Below are 22,498 nucleotides of genomic sequence, written 5' to 3'. Positions count from 1 at the left end.
GCAAAAATGTTATCTTAATTTAAAATAAAATCAGACTTTCCACTTTATCTACAGAAATGACATGTAACAAAAAAATTTTTTAATTGTAAGGTTCTTTTAGATACTTTATTCTTTAAACTTTAGTAGCTGATCACAGTATGTGACTTGTAGCAACATTGTATTATGTATAAAAAACATTAAGGTAACTTCTTCAAATTTATGGTAAAACTTAAGCACTGGTTTAGGAGCTGTAAAATAAAGCTATTGCTGGAAATTGAGGCCAGGTTTATTTTAGATTTGACTCTTGAGAAAAAGATTCTGAAAATATACTGCTGTTGTTCTCCCTTCTACTTCCACACTCTTTTCAAAAGGTGGATAGGTCTGTCTCAAGAGCTAGAGTGAGAATTGCCTCAATAAGATGCAAGATAAAAAAATAAAAGTTGATGTTCTATTCCTGACTCAATTCCCTCTACACTTTGATTTTGTCTCATATTAGCTTATGGAAAGAGAATGACAAAGGAAAAGAAGCACAGGATAATTTAATTTTCTCTATCCTTTCCCGTCCATTGAGTTAAAAGACAAAGCTATGGGTATCAAAATAGCAAACATCAAAAAATTTTAAATAATCATATTTGTAGTGTTTATTCCTCTCATCATACCCTCAAAAACAAAGCCTTTTCTCTAAAAATCTAAGAAAATTTTAAAAGATATGCTTGATTTCACTTCCTACACCAACCACTCAAAGAGAATGACAGAAAGGAAGCTTAAAATCTACTGCAGAGGTTGCTATCGGTTCATCTTCTTATTCACCTACCCATAACTTAGGAAAGAGCTTTATTTCCTGTTACCACCAAAAGAAGTAAATTATTTGACACATTATCTGCTAATGGTGCTAGTACCTCACTGGGCAAGTCTCTGGGCCTCAGTTTTTCCACCTGGGAAATGGGAGAGGTTGGAATTGGAATAAAAGATTTTTTAAAGTCCTTTCACCTCTAACACCTCATGAATCTAATATAAAGGTCATTCAAGCATCAGCACATCAAGCAAATATAAGTATCTCCAGTGTCTGGGTACTTTCTTCATATATTTTACAAATTGACATCTAGCTTTTCTTGAACAGAAAAACATATAATCCGTCATCTCTAAGGAGAAGATAACTTTTGTGTATTAATCATGAATTCTTTGTACTCAGTCTCATAACACCGCTGAAACATATTAAATGATAATCTGGCAATATTTTACTTAAATGTTTTTACCTATTTAAACTTATTGTTATGTACTTAAGCTTATTTATTTATTTACTTATTTACTTAAGCTTATTTTAAAGAGTGAAGTTACATACTTAATGCTCCCTCTAACCCAGTTATCCCTTAGATAGTCCTGGCTATCAGATTACTTGGAGTGACCTCCTTTCAAGCTCTGCCTTTTGTCAGCTTACTATATAGATTTTCTGAGACACTGGCCCCAGCAGATGGAATTCCCTCACACAGGGTAATTTTTACTTTCAAGTAACCTGCCAAACCACTGTAAGAAAGAGTCCTTGGACGTTTCTGCTTCCCATAATTCACCACTCTATTAACATAATCCTTTTACAGATATTTAACATTTGCATTATGATGTATTTTAATATAAAAACTAGCGCGCCTAGAGGCCGTGCTCCAAACACAGGAAAGGCCACTGCAGGGAGAAGCCCGCGCACCGCAAGGAAGAGTGGCCCCCACTCGCCGCAACTGGAGGGAGCCCGCACGCAGCAACAAAGACCCAACACAGCCAAAAATAAATAAATAAAATAAATTAAAAAAAAATATATATATATATATATATAAACTACATTCATACATACACAAAGTAAGTGAATACAAACTTTCAAGAAAATGGGTTCATATAACCCACCAGGAACTTCGTCTTGAGACCATCATGACTCAACATACTCAGTTCCCTGTAATATCCAAGTTGGATCTCTTAATAACCATTCATCGTTGTCTATTTTCTATTTTTCCCTTTAAAAATCAATTTGACACTAAGTCATGGTCCATTCCCAACAAATCTGAATTCACCCATCCAGATATCTCTTTCCTGACCTCTGTCTTTCTCCTATTTGATAACATGACAAAAGGACTTACCATGAGTAAGTCCTTTTAAAGCTTCTGCTTTTAAAAAGCCAATAAAATAAAACTATATTTAAGCACTCCCAACTCAAGGAGGTCTAAACATAAATCTGGAAAAAGTTTAGGGAACAAAAGAAAAAATAGATACTTCATGCAAATTCTAAAACCAAAGCCAGATCCACCCCCCACACACGTATACATATTCAACAGTGATTTGTTTTGGGTAGAGTCTGTTTTGGGTAGATCCTTGAGGGCAGACATGTTTATGACCCAGCACCTAACATGGTGTTTGACACATACTAGGTGTTCAATAAACGCTGGCTGAATGAAGAAGAATGACACTCAATGTGCCCGTGTCACCACCACATGAGACCCACAGAAGTGACCAGCCAGGGGGTTGGTGATCGAATGGATGGATGTAGGACTGCCTCCAAAGTTCATGGAAACTCAGAACCACACTAGAAAGGCAGACTACTAAGTTCAGTAACTGAGATGGACATCGTGTCAGTTACCCTTAAAATTAATTTTAGTTCATTTTCTTGATCAAAACTACTAAGTTCACTCTGGATTTCAAATCATATAAACACACATCTATTCAGGGGATGTAAGGAATGTATAGCTGAAGCAAGGGATGTGGAAAATCATCCTTGAATAACAGAGGCTTTATTATTAATAATAATAATAATAATAATAAGAGAGTCCTTTACTCTCTTATGAGCTTTTTTGATAACTTCTGACTTTATTGGTAAGCAACAAGCTTTTTTCCTGGGGAGGTCTTTTTTTTTTTTTTTTTTGTATTAAAGATGCTGCCACATTGTCATTCAACTGCTTTTGGAATTACCAGCAATGTGTTCTCCAAATCACTATGCCAAGGGAAGGCAATCCGACACACAGACACACACACATGCACACACTTACGTTTGTTTGTATTTGATTATTTGTGTTTGCTTGTTTCTCTGGCTTGTGTAAATTAGTACAATTTTAGAAAATAATTTGGCAGTATCTATCAGTTGCATATTCACACATCCTACACAATCAACGATTCTATACCTTGGTATTTACCCAAGAGAAACACTTGCCCATGTGCCCCAGGAAACATGAATGATCAAAGCAGCACTCTTTGCAATCTTCTTAAAAATGAAAAAAAAATGGCCATTGGTAAGAGAGCAGGGAAACATATTGTGTTACAGACAAATGATGGAATACTGTACAGCAGTGGAAGTCAGTGAACTACAGCTGCATACAACATGGATGAATCTTAGTGACATAACGTTGAGTGGGGAAAAAAAAGTCTCAGACATCAACAGATAGTATGAGACCTTTTTTTCAAAATTAAAAACAAACTTATAAAAAGTATTAGAATTATTACTTAACCTTTGAAGTAAAAAAAAAAAAAAAGTCCCTATTTTGAGAATTCATGCCTTATCCTTCCAAACAAGACAACTAACTCTTGCGGACAGAGGGGCATCTTTTCATTCTTATTTGTATCTCCCACATGCCTAGACCAATGTCCTAAACAGACAGGTACTCAATAAGTAAGTATCCATTGAATGATTACTGCATGTTACTTAACCAAGGCATTTTAATAAAAATTATACCTTCTCCCTAGTCCAACAGTTTTATGAATAAAGTCACATAAAACTTTTATCTAGGACTTCCCTGGTGGCGCAGTGGTTAAGAATCCGCCTGCCAATGCAGGGGACACGGGTTGGATCCCTGGTCCAGGAGGATCCCACATGCCGCGGAGCAACTAAGCTCGTGCACCACAACTACTGAGCCTGCGCTCTAGAGCCCGCGAGCCACAACTACCGAGCCCACGTGCCACAACTACTGAAGCCCGGGCGCCTAGAGCCCGTGCTCCGCAACAAGAGAAGCCACCGCGATGAGAAGCCCGCATACCGCAATGAAGAGTAGCCCCCGCTTGCTGCAACCAGAGAAAGCCCGCGTGCAGCAACGAAGACCCAACGCCGCCAAAAATAAATTAATTAAAAAAAAAAAAAATTTATCTACTTAGGCATTAACCTAATTCTACTTCTGCAGTGATGCTACAGATCTCCAAAAATAAATATTTCTTCTTGAAAGGATTTTACCTTTTTTCTTGGAATAAAGTTAACTAACATAAAGTTAAAGCCATCTAAGGACAAGAAAACTTATATTAAGTGATCCTGTAAAAGTCTAACAGAATCACATTGTATTATAACCAAGAGACATCTGATAAACCATCATAATTTGAAACTGAGATATCCCAAAAGGAATCCATCCGCTGAATGTAAAATGGAGTTATCAACATGAAAACTGGAAATACGAGCAAACCCTGGATTTTTAGGCTTTCTAAAACCAAAGATTTTAATTTCAAAATACTGTGTTTCTACTTGGAGAAAAAAAATTATTTTTAGGGGGAAACACACGAAATCCAGGGGTAAAATAATAATAGGAATAATATTCCACCAATCAGGGCTTTCCTTATAACCCAAGGAGGGCTATGCATATTCTCTGTAGGTGGTTATAGCCCGGTTACACTGCAGCTTCCCTTCGACCTTGGGAACCCTGCTCACTCTGAGTTACTGTGAGGTCTTCTGTTTCATTTATTATTAGTCTTTGTATCTGCAATGCTGTAGCATTGGATAGGAATATCAACATTGTGAGCTCGCAGTACCTAAAACTGTAGAAATGCTTCCAAAAAACAAAAAGGGGAGGAGGGAGGGAGAAAAAATACAACCAAGAGGAAAACAAAGTTAATGATATTGAGCAGGAATATTAAAATATTAATATTTTAATATTTATATTAAATATTTAATATTAATATTAAAATATTAAAATTTTTACCTCTGGAGAAAGACCACATTTATTAATCAGCTCTATGATATACAACTATGCAATTTTTAAATTTAAGAAAAGATAGTCAAGAAAAATTATTTTGTTATTTGGGGAAAAAAAGCACAGTTTGCTAAAACTAATCCAGCGATTTAAAAATGGAAATTCTTATAGAGAAAAAGCCTATAGGACTTTGCATCCAGGAGGAAGAAATAATCTGTCAACCCAGTGGGTTCACTTAGTTTCGCGTCAATTGCTTCACGTCCATTATGTAATGCTTTCCCCAGCTTTAGGTCTCTGTTTAAGCTACCTTCAGGTGTATAACAGATTGCCACAAAATCAGTATCTGGTCATAACTTTCAAAAACAGCTTTAAAGATGTCATGCAGATGTGTCTGTATACAGCAGAGGCTTTTTTTAAAAATGTGCTGGTGTCATTACTTCTTCCCGGCTTCCTCCCTAGGTCTCCCATCCCCTCCTCGCCCAGCATCCCCGGCCCCACGTTTTGCAGGCAGCTCCCGCTGGATGCAGGGGAAGCACGTCTTGACTGCAATGAAAACCCTGTCCCGGTCTGAACCAGAGAAGGCAGGCTCGGCCCTGGCCGGGGGTGTGGACGAAGGCTGCAGGAAAGGCTGCAGGGGCGCCAGCAGCTTGTGGGCAGGGGTGCCCCGAGAGGGCAGTCTGCAGTGCACGCGCACAATGAAACCCAATGCACAACTTCCCCAGCCGCTCCTCTCCGCTCCCCAGCTTCCCTGAAAGGTGCGGCGTAGGCGTTAGCTAGAGCGGGCGCGGGCGCGCCGGTCGGGTTCTCCGCAGACAATTATATCAGTCCCTGTCCCTGTCCCTGCCCCAGCTTCCATCCCAGCAGCCGGGGCGCGGGGCTGCGCGGGGGGGATGCTGGAACTAGAGCCGGGCGGCCGGAATTCCCCACGACGAGGGGGAGGGGAGGGCGGCGAGCGCGGACCGGGACCCAGACGCCCCCTCCCACCTCGGCCGCGGGGCGGGACTGGCACTGCCGCCCCGAGCTCTCTGGCCAGGGGAACCCCCGGAGAGCTCGATGCCTCAGAGGCCCAAGCCGGGCTGCCCGGCCGTGCGTCCCTCAGGGTCCTCGGCCCTCCGGCCGCGCACAATGCCCCCGGGCCGGGGTGCGGGCACCGTCGTGCCGCTCCAGAGGTCCCCTCCGCAGCTAGGACACCTACCTGGAAGACGAGCAGCGGCGCCGCCGACCGTGCGGCGGCAGCGGCGGGAGGCTGCAGACGGCCCCGGCGGTCGGGAGGGCGCGCGGGCCGGCCGGGGAGCCGAGGCGCGGGTGCCGCCTGCGTGGATCCGCGGTCTCCGGCGCCGACAGCTGCGGTGACGGCGGCGCTGCGCCTCCAGTGGTCCGTGGCGCCGCAGCCCCTCCTCTCCCACGGGCGGGGCGCGCTGGCGGGGCGGCGCTCCGGGCTCCCCGCCCCCGGCTCCCGCTGGCTGGCTGGCTGGCTGGGCTGGAGTAGAGCCGCGGCGTTCGGAGCTCCAGCTGCGCGCGGGAACTGCTGGACACTCTCGCCGCGCTGCCCGGAGAGCCGCGGGCTGGGCGCGCCGATCCTCCGAGGCGCGGGGTCTCACTGCCTGGGCTCACTCCCGGCCCGGCCCCCGTGGGAACACCCCTGGTGCCCAGAGATCACAGCCGTGGAGCCCCTGACCGGACATCCCCGGGCCTGAGCGCCGTAGAAACGACCCCGTTCGCCCTAGCTCCAGCCGGCGGAGGTGGGCCAGCCCTGGTCCGCACGGGGTGGCCCCAGATGGTCTCAGCGCTCGGGGCCTGGAGCGCAGCCGCTCCGAGCACCGTGGGAGAGCGGATTCAGAAGGGAACAGCAGCCCGGCCACCTCCCTGGAGGCGCCGCCCGGCCCCTGTCTCAGGCCGTCGCTCAGGCTGGTCAATAATCAGACGGGACTGTGTGTGCCTGCTCCCCGCCGGCCCTGACGCTCCCGAGCAAAAACTTCCCCGGCCCAGAGACACACCTCACTACGACCCTTCCCAGCCCCTTAAACTCTTCTACCCTTAAACCGTTCCCAGCCTATACCCAAGGGCAGATTAATCTAAAGGCAAATTTGCTGGGAAAGACGGGGTAATTTTACACAGACGTTTCTTCTGTAAAGGGATGATTGGGGAAATGTCGGAAGTATCTCAAGACATTATTGCCATCACCAGCTTCAGGAGAAAAAAATCCCGAGAACACGGATTGTAACAGGAACTACTAGAGAAACAGCGCCTGGAGTGCTTTGTGGGCTCTCTAGGGGTCCAGGTTGGATGAGTCGGGGGAGAGGTGCCCTCAAAAATTGAAGATATTGGTACCCACAGAGGCAACTGTGATGGCATTTCACTGTTCTCTGTGCTGATAAAAACCCTGCTTCACTATGAAACATAGTCATTCCCACACACAATTTCTCTTGAATCTCCAGTCTCACTTTTTGGATTAGCTTCTTCCACACTCACTAACAAAGTTCTCATATCGTCCTGTCATAAAATAATAGATGCTGAACCCTGTGACATGCCACAGTTTCACCTTAACTCCTTCCCTGTGGAGAAAGTCTCCTCAAGGGAACGACTGGGGCTCTGACCTTCACTTGACTATCACCACCTTTTCACTCCTTCCACCTGGGTTCCATTGAGAGAAACTCTACTGAAACTGCTCTCTCTCTCTAAAAAGAAAAAAAAAAAATCCAAATCCCATATACAAGAAAATACGAGTGTGAAAGGAGATGAGAGAGCACACACAGAGTCTTTAACCTAAAGAAATGCTTCTCAAAATTTTTCACTAAACCTCTAATAGCAGAGAACCATAAACTATTAGGGAGGGGAAAGGAACTATCACAACCTAAATCTCATGTTTTACCTTAAGAATGCTTGTATGCTTTCCCTCTATTCCATAGTATCTCTGTCTGTTTTATTATTTTATTTTTGTAATTAATTAACTAATTGGGGGGGCTGGGGGGGGTGCGCTGCGTGGCTTGCGGGATCTTATTTCCCCGACCAGGGATTGAACCCGGGCCCTCAGCAGTGAAAGCGCTGAGTCCTAATCACAAGACTACCAGGGAATTCCCTGTTTTATTATTTTAGAAATAGGTTTTAAATATCAGGGGGAAAGTCTCCTACATGTCTCATTGATTAATGATCAAAGAAGATGTGATGGCACTACACCCATCCATTTGAGGAAATGGGTGGAATAAAGTGAGCTGACATGGAACATCAAGGCAGTTTTTCTACTCTGCGTATCACAATATTTTGAAAACAGACTGGCATACATATGTAAAATGAGTAACAGGCTTTTCACTGCTTTTTGAGCTATGGCAGGGTTATTGCTCAGAGGTTGCCAGAAAGCAATGTTTTCATTAAGTGTATTCTTGCTGAGAGTTTAGGTCACAAGTCACATGTTGGCTAAAAGGATCTCTGCTTCCCGATTCAGTCCTTCAGTTTGCTTCAGAAATACTTGTTCATAGGCTTTTTCAGTGAAGGAAGATAATGATATTCTTAAATACTACTATTAATGCTATAATTTTATCATACAGAAATAAACTGAGCCTCACAGGAATCATAGCTCTCACCATCAATTCTTTTCATATAACTCTCACACTTCATTTTCATTGCAATTTTTCTATGGGTAGAATTTTAGCTGGGATTTCTTAGGAAGGCCGAAATGCTAATGCTTCGTTGAATGATGCAGTCTCAGGGCATCAAGAGTGAGGAAAAAAGACGTGCAACAGGGAAGAATGGGAAGCAAATACATGGCGATATATTACCAACCTGGTCCATGTTTCATGACCCTGAGGAGATGCACCCAGTTGCTTGGCCATGTGCCGTGTCTATGGACAGGCTCTATAGAAAACATGCCCAGCAAGGCATAAGGACCAAAGAAGAAATTTACCTGCAAGCTCCCTCCCATCTCGTATCTCCCACTGGTCAAAATTTACCCCACTGGTGGTTAACTCCCCCAACTTCCGGGCTGACTCATCTGATCCCTCTGGCAAAGAGAAACAAACCCCATACTCTGCAGCCATGGTACGGTATTTGTGCAAGATTGTTCTATAGGCAACTTGGTTATGTTGGAAACTATGTTTTCCAGAATCCCCTTTCTTATATGCTTAAAGGTCTGTATTTGTCTGGGTGGATAAAACTGAGGTTGCCTGAGATTTGAGTTTCATTTCAACAAAAATGAAGCAGCAGCCATTAAACTCTGAAAGTCATCATTGGTTAAATGTGGCAAGAGAGAAATGTCTGGATGTAAGAGAGTTCTTGTTCTCACTCTTCTCTGCCCTGCGTTCCCCCTGGTCGAATAACTGTGACCACAGTCAGGCTAACAGACTCTCACAGAGACTCAGAGCTAGTAGTCACAAAGAGCCCACCACCTTCCATAGGCATCTCCACCAGCCCTGCTTGTGGTGACACCACAGCAGCTGGATGTGCCTAGCTTCCAGATTTCCCTGCAAGCTCGGACTCCTTCGCTTATGTCAGGGCTGGTCTCTGATCTTTCAACAACCACTTTTTAGACTCTTAATTCCCCAGCTCCTCCAGCAAATGTGGAAGTCTAATTCCTTTAATAAGTTCCTTGTTTAACATACTGAGAGTGCTTCTGCTTCCCTGACTGAACCCCGCTGGCCAGGGGCGTAAGCTTGCGGCTGATCTGCTCCAGGAGGCCTGCACTGGGTCAGTCACCTGTGGGGCAATTGAGGCAGGGCAAGTAGCTCAGAGACCGAGAGAAACGTGAGGCCAAGAGAAGCGGAGGAGGTACTGTAGCTGTGTCCTACACAAGCAACAAAAATATTCATAATTTGCTTAGTATTTGTTCATTAAGAGTGTCCAGGCTTGAAAATATTTTTATTATTACTTAATTATTCACTACTTTATTACTAAATTAACCTACTTTAGTGAATCACTCCCATATTATCAAAATGAACAATGGCTCATTTTACCTTTGTTGAAACATCATTTTGGCTCCTTGCATGGAAAACAATAAATCAAATCTCAGTTGGAAAATTATGACTAGTATCTTTCCTTAGCTATGGAAACATCCTATCCACGTCTCTCATTTTGTTGTAAAGTTGAGTATAAAGATGAGCATTCCCTTTGTAATTTATTCTTTGTAGAGTAAAGGGGTTTTTTTTGTTTGTTTCTTTGTTTTTGTTTTTTACAAATTTACCATTTTCACAATACCAAAGGAACACAGTGAGAAAATCAAAAGGCAAACTCTTTGAAACAATGAGTCCTTGCAGGAAGGGTGTGCAATATTACCTAGTGCTTCTAGGGTGAGGGGTCTTGATCTATCCTTATCTGCAGCTTGTTTGTCTGTCAGACTTGGTGCTGTTTTTGAATATGTGCATACATCCTCCCCCCCCATAATTCCTACAATGCTTCATAAAAATCATACATATTGTTGAATCTTTTCTTACCAAGAATATTGCCATCAAGAACTCCTGTGTGAAAAAAAAAAAAGAACTCCTGTGTGGAATATAGTCAATATTTTATAATAACTACAAATGGACAGTAACATTTAAAAATTGTGAATCACTATTGTACATCTGTAACTTATGTATTATTGTACATCAACTGTACTTCAATTTAAAAAAAAGGTGTGTAAACACCTGACAAATTCAGAAGCCTAACCTCCATGTCCCAAACTCCATTTCGTCCCATACGCTTATTCCCCACATTGTCATGATCTGCTCAGACGACTTGCTGATCCAGCCCATGGAATATTATCTCCACTTCAGAGTGAACCTTTCATTCAGAGTGCTTATCAGAGTGCCTGAAAGGATTGAGAATTGGGATTTTGTTGAGGTTATAATTTGTGGAGGTTGAGGTGGTTTTGGTACCTGCTTTGTTCATTTAATTCAATAAATATTTATTGAGCCTTAGGCATTATTGTGTTAGGCATTATTCTGGGTGCTTGAGATAGGAGTGAGCAAAACATAGAATCTGCCCTCGTAAAGCTTACATTCCAGCAGGGGGAGACAGACAATCCACAATAAACCTAACAGGTAAGTAAATTACACGGTATATTAGAAAGTTGTAAGTGATATGAGTACATTAAGTTGAGCACATTAAGATAAATGGAGGTGGGTAGCCAAGTTGCAATACAGTAAGTCCTCTGCATACGAACCATCACGTGCAAACTTTCCAAGATGCAAAGGTGCTTTCCATCAACGTCAGGCATGAGTGAAATTGCAGCTTGCCCTCTGTCTCCTATTGCTGACCATCCTTCAGCTCTACCATCTCCCACCTCCTCTCCCTCCTCCAGTCAGTAGCTCTTCTTGCCTGTTCACTCGATGCTGGCCCCTGTATGCCAGCTGTTGTACTGTACTACAGCACTTTTCAAGGTACTGTACTGTAAGATTAAAAATGTTTTCTTTTTTGTGTTTGTTTGTTTTTTATGTATTATTTGTGTGAAAAGTATTACAAACCTATTACAGTACAGTACTATATAGCCGACTGAATTAGTTGGGTACCTAGGCTAACTTTGTTGGACTTACGAACAAATTGGGCTTATGAACACGCTCTCAGAATGAAACTTGTTCATATGTAGGGGACTTACTGTATTAAATAAAGTGGTCAATCTGGGCCTCGTTGAGAAGAAGACATTTGAGGAAAGACTTGAAGGGGATGAGGAAGTTAGTCAAGCAGATGTATGGGGATGGGAGATTCCCATCCCAGTCAGAGAGACCAGTCACTGCAAAACCTTGGGAGTGAGCATGACTGGTGTGTTCCAGGAAGGGCAAAGGAGGCCAGAGTGCCTGGAACAGAATGAGCTTGGAAGGGAGTATGAGGAGAGAGAGGTAATGGGGCCCAAATCATGTACGGCCTGCAGGCCATTGTGAGGACTTTGGTTTTATTCTGAGTGAGATGGGCATCAATCACAGGTCTATGCAGTGGAGTGAAATGATCTGACTTGTTTTAAAAGAGCTACTCTGGCTGCTGTGTCAACAATAGGCTATAGACGGTCAAGGGTGGAAGCAGGTAAGAGGCTGTGCCATCGTTCAGGTGTGTGATAAAGCTGGAACAGGCCAGAAGGTAAGCAGCTGTTGAATTTAATCTGTGTTTTAAAGGTAGAGCCAACTCGATTTTTGATGGATTGGATTGTACTCAGCGATAAGTGTTTGCGTGAGTTATGATTGAGACTTATTTCCATTGTACACTCACTTGCTGGTAAGGTTGTGGGAGGGAACATGGGTCCTGCTGCCTCCAGACATCCAGGCGTTAGGGATTCAGATCCTAAGGCCTGAGAGTGACCGTCACCATGCTCATACCATTTGCTGACCAGCAACTCAACCGTGCTCCATTCTCTGGGTTTTTATAAAACACACACAAACACACACACTCAAACACAGGATTAGCCCACATGGAAAAATAGACTCTTTGGGCACAGACACGACAAGCCCCTTAGGACCACAAAAATTGAAAATGAAGTCTCCCCCCAAAATTGTTGTATTAGATCAGCAAAACGGAATCCACTCTGTGCTTCATAGCCTAGGGCCTAATTTGAAAAACAACTTTCCTGTAAGTGAACTCAGACCCAGAACATACCTTCTCAGCCCACAGGCCCCTTGGGAAGACTAGATCCTTAAAGTGTCCTTGTTATTACTTGAGTCCTCCGTGTACAGGCCTCCCTCCCTCCAGAGGGGCTAAGGGAACAAACCCAACTTTCCTGATGGACAAAGATGCTAGGGGAGTTGAAAGCTCTTGAAGGATAATTAGCATAATGATGGATGCTGCTGAACTGAGGCACTTGATATCTTTCTTCCAATTCTCTGAAAGGGTCATTTCTCTGTGTTTCTCTCTAGACTTTCTTCTACTACAAAGAATAGGGCATGTAACAAAAGTGTGGTGAGATGATTTAGGTGGTGCCCAGACATGTATTTTAAAGCCATTGAATTACAGAGTTAGTCTTTTCATTTTTTTCTCTTTCTTTCTTTTCCTTTTTTTTTTTTGGTTTTGATTTACCTCAAGAAGCAAGGCTCAATTTGGTACTTACACGTTTTTAATATCTCCCTTTAACACTTGAAAATGTCCCATTTTAACAAAGAGCAAGCAGACCCCAGGCTCAGAGCCTTTGATCCTAGTAGGATGGTTCCAGAATTTAACGACATTCTATGTTTGTTGGTTTTCACTACACTTAGTTTTATTTTGTTTGTAGCTTGTGATATAAATTTGTTTATAAAATGCATTCATTTAAGAATATTTTTTAAAAAGAGAGTCTATTTAAAAACATACAAGGTAAAAAATACTGTAGATGGTACATAGATATCCCCCTCCCAAAAGTCAGAAAAGTGGTAAGAAAACAACTGAAAATTGAGAAAAAAACAGTAAATTGGAAAGAGAAAAGTCAGAAAGACAGCTTATAAGCCCAACCTTTCCTTGCTGTTTGACTTTGAATGTGTTTCTGAACCTCTGTCTGAGCCCCAGGCTCTTTTTTTTTTTTTTTTTAATTTCCCAAACTTAGTAAGGTTGTTGTAAGGATTATTACAGTAACATGTTACAAGAGCCTCCTATGTAGATGCCTCAAGACAAATATTACTTGGGTTACCTCTGCTTTCCAAAAATCTTCCTTGGAGATGAAACACAAATGTCATGATTTTCATGAAACTTTTGCTGATCTCTGCCAGATTTGAATGTGACTGTAACTCCCACAGACTGCTTCCTGTATTTTTCCTAGATTATGTTGGACTTGCCTTGTTCCCTCTGTTTGATTATAAGCTTCAATGTGCTGACAACCACTAGGAGGCCTTGGACTCATCAACGCATGGTCTGAGAATCTGTACACACAGAAGGTACTGCCCTAAACAGAATCACCACCTCACACGTAATACGACCTACGCTTTTTCAAATGTACGTGGATGCTCTTGTGATTAATAAAGTACAATTCATTTAAAAGTATGACTAAGATCATAGTAGGTTTTAGTTATGATTTTCTTCTCAGGGAATTCTCTTATGAATTAGCCCACTATTTATTTGTTTGTTTGCTTTTAATATTATGAGTCTTTACACTGAAAGTGGCTAGGAAACACTAGATTAAATGGTCCTCAAAAGCATTATATTGCTCTTGGCTTATGCTCTCAAAGCTGGTGTCAGGATAGGTTTAGGTTGGTAAGATTCTTAAGATTGTACCGTAATATCATACTAGCTCATGAGATCTAAGTATGTCTTGCGTGATATACAATATAGAAAAGAAGAGCTACGTACTAGTGTTAGGTGTATGGGCAATACCAAAAGCAGCAGCAGTAGGTATTGCTACACAAATCACATGTGGCATTATTTAGATATAACATTTCAAGTTCATTTTCTCATTTTATCACGTGGCCACTTTGTGAAATACACAGGTAAGATTTTCATTTGACATAAGAGGAAACTGAGGCACTGAGAGATTGTGACTTGCCCACCGTCACATAGATTAATGGAAGCTCTAGAACTCTGTTCTCGGCCTCAAGCACCTTCCCATTCCCTGGACAAGGTACATTGCCCTGGAGACCAGGGCAGGTACACAGATGGAGGCCCACACACCATATGTATAAAGAATCAAAAGTTGTAAATCAAACAAACAGTTTAATGAAATATTTTCTAGTCTACCTTGACAATTGTTTCTTTGTAATGACCTGGAATGTATTCAGAATATTCAAATTCCTTGTAGTCTAACCAGATGACTTGGCAGTGCAGGAAGATACGCCCAGGCTCGTGCCTGTGTCCTACATCTCTTCTCTCCCCACTTCCAGCTCTCACCCATCCCAGGAGGGTCTTCGTGCTCACACAGGAGGACAATCCAGCCCCCACATCTAAGCTCTGTCCATACTTTTCTCAAACAGCTGCCCCTTGGCACCAGGGTCCTTGGTGTAGAAGAGGAGCAAAGGCTCTGGTGGGCATGCCAGCTGGGTCCTGCACATCTACGCCTGAAGAGGAGTGCATGGCTGGAGGAAGACCACAAAGGACGTCTGAAGCACAAGGTCCAGAGCTATGGCTCCCTCATCTGACTCAAGGACAGTTCTGATATTTACGTATATTTACCTTTTTAACATCAGCATTTCCTGGTGAAAACAATCCATCAAACCAGTTGCCTCATAGATATGAAACCTCGCAATAGTCTTACTTTACTATTAAACTCCATTCCATAATCACAGAACTGTAGAAATATTCAAGTCACTGTATATGTCCCAACTTCCAAAACAAACAAACAAAAACTGTTGTTTTAAATTGGTTTGGAGATGTTAATAAACAGTGGTAGTCAAATTCATCAACATAATATACAGAGAGGAAATTGCCAAAAGTAATTCATAAGATCTAGATTTCTTTTTTCTTTTTTCAAAACCTAATTCACAAACTAAACAGATGGAGACCAATGTCTCTAAAGGGATGTGAGCCTTGACAACTGAAGGCTAAATGTATATAGATGAGTGAAAAAATATACCTTACCCTCCAAGCTTTTATTAAAGGATAGGTCCAGAATTAAGTGTCAAGATAGGGGAGGGCGCTGGATCTGTCTCACTGAGACACTTCTTTAGGTGTCCTCATTTGGATTCTCCTGACCTATCCACACCTGACTCCCAGGAGTTCTGGCCCAAACACAAAGTTCTTTTCTTTGGTTCCATTTAGCAGAGCTGATACCCACTGACATTTCCAAAATATGTTCACTAAACAGTAAGGGCAAAGTAAATAACTAGACAAAAATACAAGTAACTTTATGGCTTTACTTCTAAGATGAGGTATCTGGTTCTGAATTAATTAACTACATTTTAACACCATAGGTTATAATTTTCTGGGTAGCTTTCCCCGAGGGCTTCCTGCCTCTCTCTTGGCTAGGGGTGGGGGTGGGGTTGTGGGTGGAGGTTCTGCCTACCATCTCATCTTCCCAGCTCACCAGGAATAATTTAATCATCCATTTGGTTCTGTCCTGTGGATGAGCATCACATACCCAGATGCATATTCATAGATTCCTTTGGATTCCCTCCCAGAGGCCCTGTTTTCAGTTGGAAAGAAAAGTTTCTTGAAAAACTGAGGATTCTGTTGATTTATAAATAGATAAACTTCAGTGTTCAGCTCTCTCCGCAGCTGAAGAACTCAGAAGAGACCTTTCTCCCTTCCACAATAACAGGGCGATGAACTCATCCATTATCAGCCCCCATGGGGATATATTGACCACAGAACCATGTGCAAGCATCAGCGTAACCATAATGTAGCCCAAATGAGTGTTGGCTTAAAATAGTAGAAAAGGAAATTCTCTCAATCGCTGCAGCCATTTAATAATATTATGAAGAAAATGTAATAACCCTCTCTTTTTTGACCAATCAGGATCACCTTTTAAAACGGAATACAATTTAGAACTGCACTTATCAATATAGTAGCCATTAGTCCCACGCAGCTATTTAAATTTTTATCGATATTAATTAAAATTAAATAAAATTTTAAAATTTAATTCAACAGTTGCACCAGTCACATTTCAAATGTTCAATAGCCACGTGTGTCTTGTGGTTACTCTATTGGCCAACACAGAATGGAACATTTCTACCATCACAGCAAGTTCTATAGGACAATGGTGATTCAGAAGGTGTTCCTACCACTAAAAAGGAATAGAATTTAAAATGTTTTTCCTGTGACCACAGTCTTGGGCAGAACACGAAACACTCAGGAGTAAGATTAAAAACTGCAGGCCTCACAGATAGCAAAGGAAGATTTTTTTGTTTCCTACGTTTTAGGACATTTTGGAACATTTTGGTAGGAAGCACCACAATCGATGGATAGGAAAAATATCTATGCTGAAAGTGAATTTTAAGGTGCATAAACAAGGAGTAAGAATAAATATCCTGAGTGTGAAGTGGAGTCCCAACGCAGACCAATTTATGTGGAACAGAGAAGAGAGAATTGGCAGAACCAGGAAAAAGAGACTGAGACTAGACCAAAACAGATATTATTGTCTTAGTAGCCATATCTGACTAAGAGATCTGGCCAGTTCTTTAGCGAGAAAGAATTCTAAATTAATATCAGAACCCCAGTACATGTCTTTTTGGCTACATATGATTTTGCTTAATTACTCAGTAAAATTGTATATAGTGAAAAAATGACATGTGATATCAGAGAGCATTCTAGGATGGTAAAAAAACAGATGAAGAATTTTTCTTTATGAAAACTAAAGGTATGAAAAAGCAAATAGAAAATATAAAGACATATTAGAAAGCAGATAGACCTACATTTGATGCTACCTGCCTCTATTATAATTTACATTACCTTTAAATATATATTCCCTATGTTGTATTGTTCAGATATATAGGATTTGGTTAATTCAGTCATCTTTCTAAAGGTTTCTGTCTGGGAAATTGATTCTTTTGAGGACTGGCTATCACTAGTCATATTTTGGTTGCTGTTAACCGTTTACCTCCTGTGTATTTGATAAGCCTGTTGCTGCAGGATGATGAACAGGCACAAGTCTGCTCCAGAACTAGACTGCTCTTGATGAAGCACCTAGAATTTGATTCAGTGTAAGAAGCAGGAGAGTATATATTTTCTTTTCTTAAATAATGAAATCACGAATTATACAGAGACATACACAAACACAATTAATTCTGAAGCCTCACCCACTCCCACCCCATGACTTAGCAAGTTTTATAACATATTTTGAATGTTCATGTGACTTCCACTCCTCCACCCTCAATTATAAGTAGAATTCAGCAAAACTATTTTAGGCCTACGGTGAAGTGAAAATACAAAGTTCAGTTTACAGCGGCCTAGCTGCCAAAGGGAGATAAGCAGAGTTTAAGAGAAGAAAAAAATAAATGTGTGGCCAACTGCTGGCGAAGGATGCCTCGCCAACAAAGCCAACACAAGCTACCAGTTCCATCCATCCCACAACTTTCTCACTATCCATTAGTGCTCTCCTGCTCGTCATAACCCTTTTTGTCCAGTTTTGATTCCAGGGTCCACCACTATAATTCTCCAATAAAATAACTTTCATTTCTGCACTGCTTTCTCTGATCGGCTAAATTCCAAACCTGTAGAAACCCAGCTACCCCACCTTCCCTTGTCCTACATCTGAGCAGCTGAACATTGATGGAGAATATGACACATTAGCTTAAACTCTACCTTTGGAATCTTAGTCCTCAAAAGTGCCCTTTCTACAGCACAGCTACTACACTACTTTCCCGATAGCTTTCTTTTTTCAGCTCTCGAAAATACCATTTCATGCTTTCTTCTCCATCCTCAAATCTGCTACCTTATGCCACTTCAAAACTCTCAGCTGAAAATCTTGCAACAGTCTTTGCTGAGAAAATAGACACCATCAAACAGGAACCTGTGCTTTCCATTATTACCCATCTACAAATGTTGATTCCCCCTCCTATCAGAGCCAATGCCCCAAAATGTGCTCTGGATCCCAGCTGCTCTAGCGACCTCAAGGACTTTGCTCCTTGAGTTATCCCCTCCCTCTCCTGAGTTATCCCCTCCACTCCTTCTCCCTGGAATCATTTCCAACAATATAAAAACATGCCCTAGTGTTGTCCATTCTAAAAAGCCTCCCTTGATCTTATTGTCATCTCTCCAGCTACTGTACATTTCTCTGTTCCCTTTTCTAGCAAAATTTCTCCAACTCCTCACTTCCTCTTCCCTCCACAGGACTCTTCAATATGGCTTCAGCCCTACAGTCCACTAAAACTGCTCTTATTAAGTACCATAGGTTGTTCTTAGTGACCTCCATGTGGTGAAATCCAATGCACACCTTTCTATCCACATCTTACTGGACCTTTTAGCTGCATCTCTCTCAATTTCTTCATGGATCCCCTTCTACCAACTTCTAAATGCTGGGGTTCTTGGAGCTGTCATCCAGGGCCTCAAATGCTTCTCTTCTCTAGGTAATTCCTCCAGTCCAAACCTATGCTCTGAGTTATGGACATTGTTTTCCAACTTGCTACTAAACATTTCCATTTAATGGTTCACAGGCATTTCAAGCTTAAGACTGAAGTCAATGATTTTTGTCCTACCAAACCTCTAGGGTTTCCCATCTTGGTGAATGATACCACATTTCACTTAATTGCTCAAGTCAGAAACCTCACTTCTCATATCCAATCAATCATCAAGTCCTGTTGGTTTTAGCTTTGAAATACATGTAAGATGTCAGTGTAAAGTTGCCATTTCTCTCTTCTCTCACTGGAAATCACACAAAAGCAACAAGAAGAAAGAAAAAGAAAGGAAGAAAGAAAGAAAGGAAGAAAGAAAGAAAGAAAGGAAGGAAGGAAGGAAGGAAGGAAGAAAGGAAGGAAGAAAAAGAAAGAAAGAAAGAAAGAAAGATAGAAATAAAGAAAGAGGGAGGGAAGGAGGGAAGAAGGAAGGAAGGAAGAGAAAGAAAAAGAAAGAAAGAAAGAAAAAAGGAAGAGGAAAGAAAGAAAGAAGAGAGAGAGAGGGGAAGGAAGGGAAAAGGAAGAAGAAGAAGAAAAAAGGAAGGCCAGAAAAAACTCACAAGCCATATTTTCCATTATACTAAGGAAACAGCTGAAATCCCAAACCACAAGAAAAGTGGATAGTTCCCCCAAAGCATGGGAGATCATGCAGGGGTGCACTTATAGAAAACAGAGAGAGGGTTCATGGATGCAAATCTTAGAGGCAGCAAAGAACGCCTCTTACCACAGGGTATCAAAATTTTATTCTGCAGCGTTTTTACTAAATGCCTTATTGTTTAGTTTTATAATTTTACCTTTAAACTTGTGATTAACTTTGACCTAATATTTGTACAGGTATGAAGTTTAAATGGAGTTTTTTCCCCCATTGTGAACATGTTATTGATTACTACCAGTTTTTGAAAATCCTTCGTTCATTGAATTGTCTTGGTACCTTAATCAAAAATCTGTTGGAAGTACAGTGACCCTTGAACAGTGCAGGGAGTTAGAGGTGTTGACTCCTGAGTAGTCAAAAATCCACGTATAACTTAACGTTGGCCTTCCATATCCGTGGATCTGCATCCTTGGATTCAACCGATTTCTGACCTCGTAGTACTGTGGTAGTGTTTTTTGGAAAACATGCACATATAAGTGAATCCACACAGCTTAAACCCATGTTGTTCAAGGGTTAACTGTACTCCTGTAGGGCTGTTTCTGGTTTCCTCATTCTGTTCTATTGGTCTGTGTGTCTGTCACTCGGCTAATCCCATACAGTCTTGATTACTGTCACTGTATTATAAATCTTGTTATCATGTGGAGTGATTCCAACCACTTCAGTATTGTTCAGATATATCAGCTCTTCTGTTTCTTTTGCCTTTCCATATTTATTTTAGAAAAATCTTGTTTGTATCTTCAAAAATTTTGATTGGAAATGCATTAAACCTGTATGTCAATTTGAAAAAAAAAAAAAAAGAAGAAAATCTCTTAAAGGTGACAGGTACACCTTTATTTCCCAAATTGAAATCCCTTGTTTATAACAGTAGGGACAAGGTACACATGCTGGCCATGGGAGTAACCAGGACCTGTTTGGTTCTGAGTAGCAGGGAAAGAGGATCTGAAAGAGGAAATACAGCAACAAGCTACATTTACAGGAAGCAGTCTGTCTCTATGGCACAGCAGGAAAATGCATTGTGAAAATCCACTGCCTGAGTTCACTGGCTGAGAAGTAAAGGCTAAACAAATTACACAAAATCGAGGTTATAAAAACATTTAAGCTAGCCTATGACTGGCCCTACTCTTTCCACTACATGAACCTCTTGCAAATAGTGGTATAGGAAAAACTCAGCTACTTCAGAGATAAGTAATCAAAAAGGAATATGCACAATATCCATACATAGGTGCTACACAAAGAAAAGAAAAAAACCCAAAGGATTAATAAAGCACACTTACCAGAAAAATGTTTCCATAGAGCTGCTGAAAATTATGATCACACATTTTACCATGAATCTTAAGAACAGAATGAATGAATCTCCTCTATGAGGAAAAACCATAAAGCAGAGATAGAAGAGCTCATGTAACAGATGTTAACACAACAGGACGAAACAAGGTGTGAACTGATAGAGCATATGGAAGAGTGGAAGAAAGAAGTAACCACTGGGAAAGCAAAATGGGAAGAATACGTGGGCCAATAGGTCCTGCTGAAAATGCAAAAAGAGACATATTGGATGGAAATGAGGAAGTAGCAACATGAAATGGAAATGAAGAAAAATTTTAAAGGATTAGAAAGTAATGATACATATAAAAGGCAAGCAAAGGAGAGCCAAATGCATCATTGAAGTGTGAGGAAAACAAACAAAAATAATGAAATAATACTTAACAATATCATTACAGAATTTTTTCCTCAAATGGAAGAATACTTGAACCTACATCTTGAAAGGACCCAATATGTCCAAGGAGAAAGTCACCCAGATGTAGCCTACTAAAGTTGCTGAATTTCAAAGATAAGGAAAAAACAGAGCTAGCTACAGATTTCTCCACAGCAATATTCACCACTAGAAAATCTTTAAGAAAAAAAAAGATGTAAACCAAAGATGCTATCTAATTATTGCTCAAGTGTAAATGCATAAAACAATGTTTTGATCATGCATATCGTTCCCTTGAGCCTATTTAATGATTCAGTCAGATGACAAACAGGCCAAACAAGAGATGACCTGAGAAACTGCTACAGAAGACTGGCAGGGAACAATGAATATATTTATCTAATAATAAAACAGTTACAGGAATCAGGGTGACAGAACAAAATGTAAATCTTATATGCTTGGCAATGCAAAAATGAAAAACTAACAAGGGTTACCAGAGGCAAGGGGAAAGACAGTAAATTGCACATAAATATGTTAATTTCCTTATTTTTAATAGCTTAAAGTCAATGAATAAATATAATTTAAAAAGTATGTGGTAGAAAAGAAGTAGGAGGTAGAAAAGAAAATATTAATTTAATCAACGATTATGGTGGGAAAATAGAAATGTCTGAAAAATAGAGGATTGGGGCATTCTATAAAGTTGTAATTGCAAAGAGAACAACTAGAATAGTATAAGACTTCCTATTTAGCATAAGGAATACACAAGGAAGCAAATCAAAGGAAACTACTAGAGATATCATTTTTAAAATATAAAACAAGTATAAAATAACATGAAAAAATTGAAACCAAATACGTCTGTCCAATCAATGAATAGAAGTGGGCTAAACTCACCTATTTTTTAAAAAGTATATTTTGCTTGTATCACAAAGTGAATTCAGTGCTGAATTCGAGAGATATACCTAAAACAAAGTAATGCAATAAGGGTAAAAATAAAAAGATGAGCCAGAGTAAATTGGGCAAATGCAAAGAAAAAGAAAGCAGAGATTGTAATCTTATACCAGACAAGGTTGGATTCTACTTTCAGGCCAAAAACTATTAAATGAAAAGAGTAGGGCCCTCTATACCATTCAAGAGTACAATTCACTAGAAAATATGAATAATTTATATCTATTATTAAATAAAATAGCATTAACATTCATAAAGCAAAAATACAAGGTGGTGCAACAAGAAATAGAAACACATCAATGGTGGGAGATTAATCACTTCAGTCCACAATAGATCATGATGACAAAAAATAAGTAAAATTATAATAAATAATATAGTGAATAAGATAGTCCTTATTGTTAAAACAGAGAAT

General features: G+C 40.7%; 1 protein-coding gene across 1 annotated transcript in view; it reads right to left on the bottom strand.

Moving 5' to 3' along the window:
- Positions 1–6,154, bottom strand: part of OSBPL6 (oxysterol binding protein like 6) — a 210,344-nt gene extending 204,190 nt beyond the window's left edge. Inside the window, exon 1 of the mRNA XM_061202541.1 lies at positions 6,100–6,154. The gene's annotated coding sequence lies outside the window, so the exon portion shown is untranslated. The remainder of the gene's footprint in view (positions 1–6,099) is intronic.
- Between the last annotated feature and the right edge of the window lie 16,344 nt (positions 6,155–22,498).

This window comes from Eubalaena glacialis, chromosome 1 (genome assembly GCF_028564815.1).
Source record: "Eubalaena glacialis isolate mEubGla1 chromosome 1, mEubGla1.1.hap2.+ XY, whole genome shotgun sequence".
NCBI classification, from domain to species: Eukaryota; Metazoa; Chordata; class Mammalia; order Artiodactyla; family Balaenidae; genus Eubalaena; species Eubalaena glacialis.
Note: the sequence above shows the minus strand (reverse complement) of the source record. Positions and strands in the feature narration are given on the sequence as shown.